Source organism: Acinonyx jubatus, chromosome B1 (genome assembly GCF_027475565.1).
Source record: "Acinonyx jubatus isolate Ajub_Pintada_27869175 chromosome B1, VMU_Ajub_asm_v1.0, whole genome shotgun sequence".
NCBI lineage: Eukaryota > Metazoa > Chordata > Mammalia > Carnivora > Felidae > Acinonyx > Acinonyx jubatus.
In genome coordinates this window covers 6,482,416-6,490,414 of record NC_069382.1, presented here as the reverse complement: position 1 = coordinate 6,490,414, position 7,999 = coordinate 6,482,416, and the positions used below count along the sequence as shown (strand labels likewise).

The following is a 7,999-nucleotide window of genomic DNA, read 5'->3' as shown; positions in this document are numbered from 1 at the left end:
GACTTGAGGAAGGAGGGCTCCGTGTTTGGGGCTCAGACAAACAGGGTGGAGGCAACCTGTAGCCAGGGTTCACACTTCTGAGAAGGAGACATAGCCAAACAGGGGCGTGGAGAGCCAGGGTACACGGCAAAGCTGGTCGTGGCTCAACTGGTCTTCTTAACTACCAAGGGGACAGACCCTGGGTGCTGCTGGTCCTTTCAAGAGATCTTGTCCGGCTGCTGAGAAAGCCGAAAGAAGCGGGCACCTGGAGCCAACCATCTGCTGCTGTTGGGGTGCAGGTGGCTGGAGCAGGAAATGGAAGCAGGTGTCTTCACCTTTCGCCTTCATTTCCCGTCTACTGCCAATGCGCTGACAGGAAGCCAGCTGGCCACGGGGTCTGGCAGATGCAGCGTGCAGGGTGTCCACACACTGCCCTAGAGTGCAACACAGAAGAGGGGCTTGGAGCCTGGAAATGCTGGTAAGCAGACGGTGCCGTGGCAGTAGGTGAGACCTTGAACCACGGGAGCATGTGGGATTATTTAGACAGAACGTATAACAAGGTGGATGAAACCAGGGTGCGTGCAAGCCCAGCAAAGAGGGAACAAAGGAGAGCCAGGGAGGAAGAGAAAGAAAACAGCCGAATGCTTAGGTCCTCATGGGCAGAGGAGACAGAAATGAAGGAGACAGACCTCATTGTGAAATGTTTGTGAAAGAACCCAGATTGAATGAATGCTGGCCGTGGGTCACTGGGGTTGGCCCTGGAATCTTTACTAAGAGGACGGTGGCCAGGACGTGTCTGAGAGGTCACTGGCTCCTTATTACGAGAAATCCCAGCGGCATGAAGATGGCAGAGGACATTTCTGTAAGTCGAGAAGCAAAGAGGGAGACCATATGCACACTACGGTTCATTTTGCAAGGAAAGGGAGAAAAAAGGAAGGAAAGGGGGAAGAGATCTAAGTACATTTAGGTCCTGAAAGGCAGTTAGTTTTATCTGAGACTGTGGGAAAGAATTTTGGGGAAAAGCCCAGGACCTGAGCAAGTTCCTCTGATTACAACAGACAGCTTTATCTGCCCGCTCGTCTCTTACGTAGCTTTCAGATAAAAAAATTCAGCCGATTAACCATAAAGGTATGTAGCAGCACCAGAACACTTTTTTTAAAAACACATTTTTATTTCTTATTTTACAGCTTTTTACAAATTGTCTTGTCCCAGGACATCGTGTTTTATTTTGCTCTCTTATTTGCGTCTCTGCAGGAAGCAGGCCTTCATCGAATAGGTAAGAAAACTCTCCAGAGCAGAGCTGAGGGGATTTGTTTCTTCTCTTCTGGAAGGGTGTGCTGTAAATCTGTGATGAAAACAACCTGTGAACTGTATCTTTCTCTGCCCGAAAGCGGGGACTCCAAATTTTGGCAAATCAGGGCAGAGGCAAACCTCAGTTTACCATTACCATCAGCCCCAAAAGCAAAGATCTCAGGGTCACAGAAGGAATTTTGCAAAGTGTCTAATTTTTCTGCAGCTGATTTCAGCTGCTTCCTCCACCAGCTGCTCACTGAGCTGCTAAAAGGTGTTCCAGCCGGGGCACCTGGGTAGCTCAGTGGGTTGAGCGTCCGACTTCAGCTCAGGTCATGATCTCACAATTGGTGGGTTCAAGCCCCGCGTCAGGCTCTGTACTGACAGCTCAGAGCCTAGAGCCTGCTTCAGATTCTGTGTCTCCCTCTCTCTCTGACCCTCCTCTGCTCATGCATGCACATGTGCTCGCTCTCTCTCTCAAGAATAAACATTTTAAAAAAGTTAAAAAAAAAAGATTTAAAAGCTGTTTCAGCCATAGGCTTCTGTCCTCATCTGGCACACCATTTAGTACACATGCTAAGAACACAGGACCAAAAAGCCAAAGTCTAGATATGGCTATAACTAACCTAGTACCTGTGGGATCTTCCTGGGCCTTTACCTCCTCATCTGTAATAAGAGCGTTGAATTAGATTATCTCTAGGCACCTGGGACTTGAATAGGCCACGACAGGATCAATTCTCGCGGCAAGTGGCCAGAAGGAAGATGCTACCCAATCTTTGGCCAACCTGAACTTTGACACGGGCCAGTTTCTTTGGGTCACTTCATGTCCCAGATTGGACAGAGTGTGGAGGACATTCTAGCAACTCTTACCTGTGAAGGAGACAGAGGGGTACTTGTCAGCAGTGCTGCGAAGGCAGCCATAATTGGTGTCCAGCAGGTGGTCTATTCACTAGGTGGTTGACTCTTCTTATAGCACGGATCCCAGAGTCTGAACAGCAAAAGCCAGGGTCACACATGTGTCTGAAGCCAGGACTGTCACTTCAGAACCCATCTGAACCATGGTCCCACCTTTCCATTCTATCTGTTTTACCTGTTCATTCACTCCCTCACTGACTTCATCAGTCAATAAAATAGTGAATGGGCCCTATGCCAGCAAGTGGGGGTGCAAAGGTGAACAAGACTCAGTGCCTTCCCTCAGGAAGCTCAGGGCCTAGGGCGGGCATTTCCCTGCAGTGTCAGAAGCAGGACTGATGGCTTCATTCAAAGAATGCAAACTTTAGAGGGCAAGAGAAAACCCAGAGCTTTGCCGCACGGAGCTCACAGCCAGAGTATCTTCGCCTCTCTTTTTTTGCAGCTGCGGCTTGGCTCGTACTTGTTCTTCCTTTTTCTTCAACAGAGTGGTGTCAGTTCAGTTCTACAGCCCCCAATCTTAACCTCAAAGGAAAGGCACTTGGCTTCACGGTGACCGTCCGGTTTCAGACAACGTGGCTCTCTGTGCATCCCTCCGCTAGCTAAGTGAAGAAAGCAAGACTTCAGTTATCCAGGAATCTGTGACCAGAAAGCAACATGACATCACCTGGGCCTCACCCACAATTCCCCATTAGTGAATCTCCTGCAGACACAAAGTATAAATCTAGAGGTCAGAAAAAACAGATGCCTCCTGAACGGCTTCATTGGAGTTCAGACTCGCTGCACAATACACACAGGGTCCTTACTTGATATTCACTTCCCTCTGCCACAATCATTTCTAGGATATCTAGAAGCAGAGTATTTCTTCCTGGGAGGGAGACAGTACACTTTCTAATCCCAATAAACAGTCCTTGCCAATAAATGATCTTTTTTCATGTCTCCAAAATCAATAGGCTCCGATATACAGTGAAAGGTAAAGACTGTGCTGTTTACACTGTAGGCAGACCGATGAGAGACCAAATGCACTGTTGTGCGGTTGTGGACAATTTTAGGTGCAAAGTTAAAGAAACATGGTGCTGGTCCACACTGTAAAAAACATCAATGGAATAATGGATTTAACTCTGGCAGGCAAATTTAGAGTGGCCTCAGCCGTGGCTTTTCCTTCGGAGCAAAGAGTAAGCTGAGGAGAGTAAAAATATTTTGAGAGGAATGAATGAAGAAATTTCTTGTGGTGTGGGTTCTCAGGAGAAGTGATAGAAGGAACTGGCAGTTGCTCTCAAAAGAACTTATTCTTGGAAAGTACAGCATTGGGAGAGGGGGAACAGACTACACATTAGCTGCCATACAACTGAGACACTGCCATGCGGAAGAGACACTGACACCATGCCCAGTTAGGATGCAGACCAATGGAAAGGAATTGCACGGCCTTAGATTTCTGTTCACAGTTAGAGGAAATTTTTTCAATAGTCCCATGCTGAACCGGGAATAGTCTGAGTTACAGAACAACTGAAATTATTCACGCTTCTGGGCAATCAACTAACATGGAATACATATCAGGGCAGATCATAAGAACAGGAATGATGATAAGAACAGTGACATCAAAACAATAGCAACAGTGAACTTTCTCAGAGAACAGAGGGCGTGCCTGGCTTTGTTTAAGCGGTTTATACGGAGGGATTGTTAAACTTTCCTCAAGCAGTTAGTTTTCTCCTTCAGACAATGAGTAATGGATCCTCTGGTTTTTAGCCGGACACGTGGATACTTAGCATAAGGAGTCAGCTCCTGGCCCTGTGTCCCTGTATGGCCACATGGATGAGTTTGGACCAATGGCTGGTTCTGTGCAATGTCTTTGACCATGCTCTTGACTTGCTTTTCAGCCCTTTCCATTAGAACATCTTTAGAACCAGATAAAACAGTCCCATGTTTAGGATGCAAGGTTGACCTTCCTCTCTGGTCTCAAAATGACTTAATAGAGAAGAACCTTCCTTCTACCCACACTGGTCAACTTACCTATTTTTGGACTTTTACATGAGAAACAAATAAACTATCCTTTTTCATTTACTATCTTTTTAAGTTTCTTTGTTAAAACAAGTTAGCCTCTACTCGAATATAACAAATGTCTTAATATTTTATATTTTTAAATATATTTTAAATGTTTATTTATTTATTGGGGGGGGGAGGAGAGAGAGCAAGCAGGGAGGGGTTGAGAGAGAGGGAGGGAGAGAATCCCAAGCAGGCTCTGCACTGTCAGCGCAGAGCCTGACATAGGACTTAAACCTAAGAACCATGAGATCATTACCTGAGCCAAGACCAAGAGTTGGACACTCAACCAACTTAGCCACCAAGGTGCCTTGAAAAATGCCTTAATCTTTAAAACCATCCTATTGTTATTACCATTTATAGAAAGAAAATTGAAGCACAAGAGTTCATACAGTTTATAAGGATTGGAACTGAGATCCAACCTCCAATGTCTTGGCATGATAGTCTGTTGTTACCTCTTGTATTGACCATTGAACTCACATCCAGCTCTAAGATTCTGTGTAGTTGTGATGGTGGTGGTGGTGGTCCCAACTGGAGCCCATCCTGTGCTTATTGTTAGGATTCAAATGTGTCTGAGCTGAATCTGAAGACAGGGAGCCCTTAATTAATGAGTCAGAGGCCTGATGATCGGGGATGGAGAAGACAGCTTAACATGTGTTTCTCTACTTAGATCCATTGTCTGACTTCTGAAGAAAGAGAGTGGGGCAGAAGCTAAGTAAGTGATTTGATTAAGTGAGACTTTGAAACATGAGGGCATGTTTTTATGCCTGTTTTCAAAAGTGCAATGTAAATACCACATCCCAGGAAGCCCCTCCTGATTCTCCAGTTAGAAAACCAAGCTTCTCTTTGTCATCTGTATCTCTTATGGCACTTATGAGAACTGTTTTGTACTATAGCTATTTGTGTATCTTCCTGTCTCATCCATTCACCTATTTACACATTTGAAATTTATCAAATCGCCTATTTATTATTCTGGACAACCTACTTTTGACCAACACAGAAATAATAAAATAATAAACTTCAAGCAAATTAAGGGTGAAGACCATGCTCTATTACATTTTTGATCTCCATTTTACTTACTTTTGATATAATGCCCAAACAATTTCTCATTAAGTGGTAGGAACACATTTCATATCTATTGGTTTGGTAGGCTTACTGAGGCCTGATTGTGTAATAGTTAAGTGTAGAAATCCAGGAACCATGAAGAACAGTGTTTCACAATACATAGGGAGTCCCCATTAGAAATGACTTCATAACAGGAGGAATGAAAGACAGTTGAGAAAGGATGGATATAAACATTTTTTAGGGAGAGTCTTGGCTGTACCTGAGCAAAAAGAAAATATTTCAAAGGTGTCAAAGATTGAAAAGCAAACTAATCAAGATGCTACTTGTTTAAATGATATATTTTCTCACATCAGTATGTGAGAACTAGAAAGAAATTCTAAATAATCTAAGATTAGGAGATTTGGACCAACTAGTAAGACATAAAAAAACAGACTAAGAACCTTTTGAGTTTAGTTGCATTTAGGTTACAAAAGCTATACTTCTCTAAATTAACAAATGTGTTTGGACTTTGCCTCTGAAATTTCCTCTCATTTTAGAGCAATCACTTTGACATATGCTAAAGCTGTGCTAAATATTACAGAAGAAGGAAAGATCTAAACATAAAGAGAAGTCTGAAACCCCTTGGTGGAGCTTTTAGGGAAATTAACCAGATACTTCTCTGTTTGGAGTTAGTCTGGCTCTGTATGGTCCCATTGTTTTTTTGTCTAAACTCAAGAAAAGATTTCCAGGGGTGCCTGAATGGTTCAGTCAGTTAAGCGTCTGCCTCTAGATTTTGGCTCAGGTCATAATCCCAGGGTCATATGATCGACCCCCGCCTCAGGCTCCATGCCGAGCATGTAGCCTGCTTACACTGTTGGTGGGAAAGCAAACTGGTGCAGTCGCTCTGGAAAACAGTGTGGAGGTTCCTCAAAAAATTAAAAATAGAACTACCCTACACCCAGCAATAGCATTACTAGGAATTTATCCAAAGGATACAGGAGTGCTGATGCACAGGGGCACATGTACCCCAATGTTTTTAGCAGCACTTTCAACAGTAGCCAAATCATGGAGAGTCCAAATGTCCATCAGCTGATGAACGGATAAAGAAGATGTGGTTTATATACACAAGGGAATACTACTTGGCAATGAGAAAGAATGAAATCCTGTCATTTGCAGCAACGTGGATGGAACTGGAGGGTATTATGCGAAGTGAAATAAGTCAGTCTGAGAAACACAGATAACATATGTTTCCACTCATATGTGGAACTTGAGAAACTTAACAGAAGACCATGGGGGAAGGGAAGGGGAAAAAGTAGTTTCAAACAGAGAGGGAGGCAAACCATAAGAGACTCTTAAATACAGAGAACAAACTGAGGGTTGATGGGGGGATGGAGGAGGGGGGAAGGGGAAAATGGATGATAGACATTGAGGAAGGCACTTGTTGGGATGAGCACTGGGTGTTGTATGTAAGTAATAAATCACAGGAATCTACCCCCGAAGCCAAGAGCACTGTATACATTGTATGCTAGCTAACTTGACAATAAACTATATTTAAAAGAAAAAAAAAAAGATTCTCTCTCTCCCTCTGCCCCGCTCCCCTACTCTCTCTCTCTCTCTGTCAAATAAAATAAAATAAAAATAAGAAATAAAATGAAAGATTTCCAATAACTGGTTTGTCCCGGGACCTTTTAAGAACACAGGAATGAGTCATACATATTTCTAAACCCTCAGCTTTCTTCTTAAAAGACAGATTGCCACCCTTACATCTATTAGGATTCCCTTTTACCTGAGAAAATGCCAGCAAGGAGAATGAGAGCAGCAAAAATTAAGAAAAAGATTCTCATGACTCCAGACATCAGTGGAGAGAGGACAAAGGAGGGACAGTTGGTAAAATCCAGCTCTTTTACCAAGAGAAGTTGATTAAACCAAGTTCTACAGCTCCGAAAGGGCTGGAAATCAACTTTGGTTTGTAATGTTCATTAGGAAGAAACTATTTTTTCATGCTCTACTGAATAGCGTGTGGGCCTCTGGGTCAGGTATTACCTAAATGAGGTTTACAGGAGAGTAAAGCAAACAACCTGTCCTCCAGCCCAGATCCCTCCAGCCTATGTCTCTGCCTAGATGTCTCTTTTTTCCCTCAAGCCCCATCTCGGGTACCTTCCCTTCCAGAAGATCTATAGTCCCCATTCCTTTTCTTCTTCTCTAAGATATTACACACAACTTACTCTCTTATAAGAGGACCTAGCTGTTATTAATGGGTGCCTGGTATAATTGCTTTTCCAAAATTATAGTACATGAAAATTTTTTTATCTGGCCAATTCAACTATAAACTCCACAGATGAAAACCACTCTCCCTCCATCCTTTCCTTTCCATTCACTCTTCATGACAGAGCTTTGTAGCAGTAGATATTCAAAATATATGTTCTTTGACTTATTAATAGCTGTCTAGTTAGAAGAACTCATGAATAGTCAACTAATTAATGTAGATATTATCAAATGTTCAAAGTTTTTCATCTTAAGATGATGATGATGATGATTTTAAGTAGGCCTCATACCCAACATGGAGCCCAACATGGGGCAGAAATCAAGACCTGAACTGAGATCAAGAGTCAGATACTTAACCAACTAAGCCACCCAGGGAACCCTGTAAGATATTATTAAGGATAAGGGCATTATGATTAAATATGACCATATCTCATATGTTATGGGAATAGCTTTCATTCAACAAATACGGGTT

The 7,999-nt window shown here is 43.1% G+C and overlaps 1 pseudogene; it reads right to left on the bottom strand.

Moving 5' to 3' along the window:
• Positions 1 to 2,586: 2,586 nt before the first annotated feature.
• On the bottom strand, positions 2,587 to 7,128 carry LOC106981991 (beta-defensin 107A-like; annotated as a pseudogene).
• Between the last annotated feature and the right edge of the window lie 871 nt (positions 7,129 to 7,999).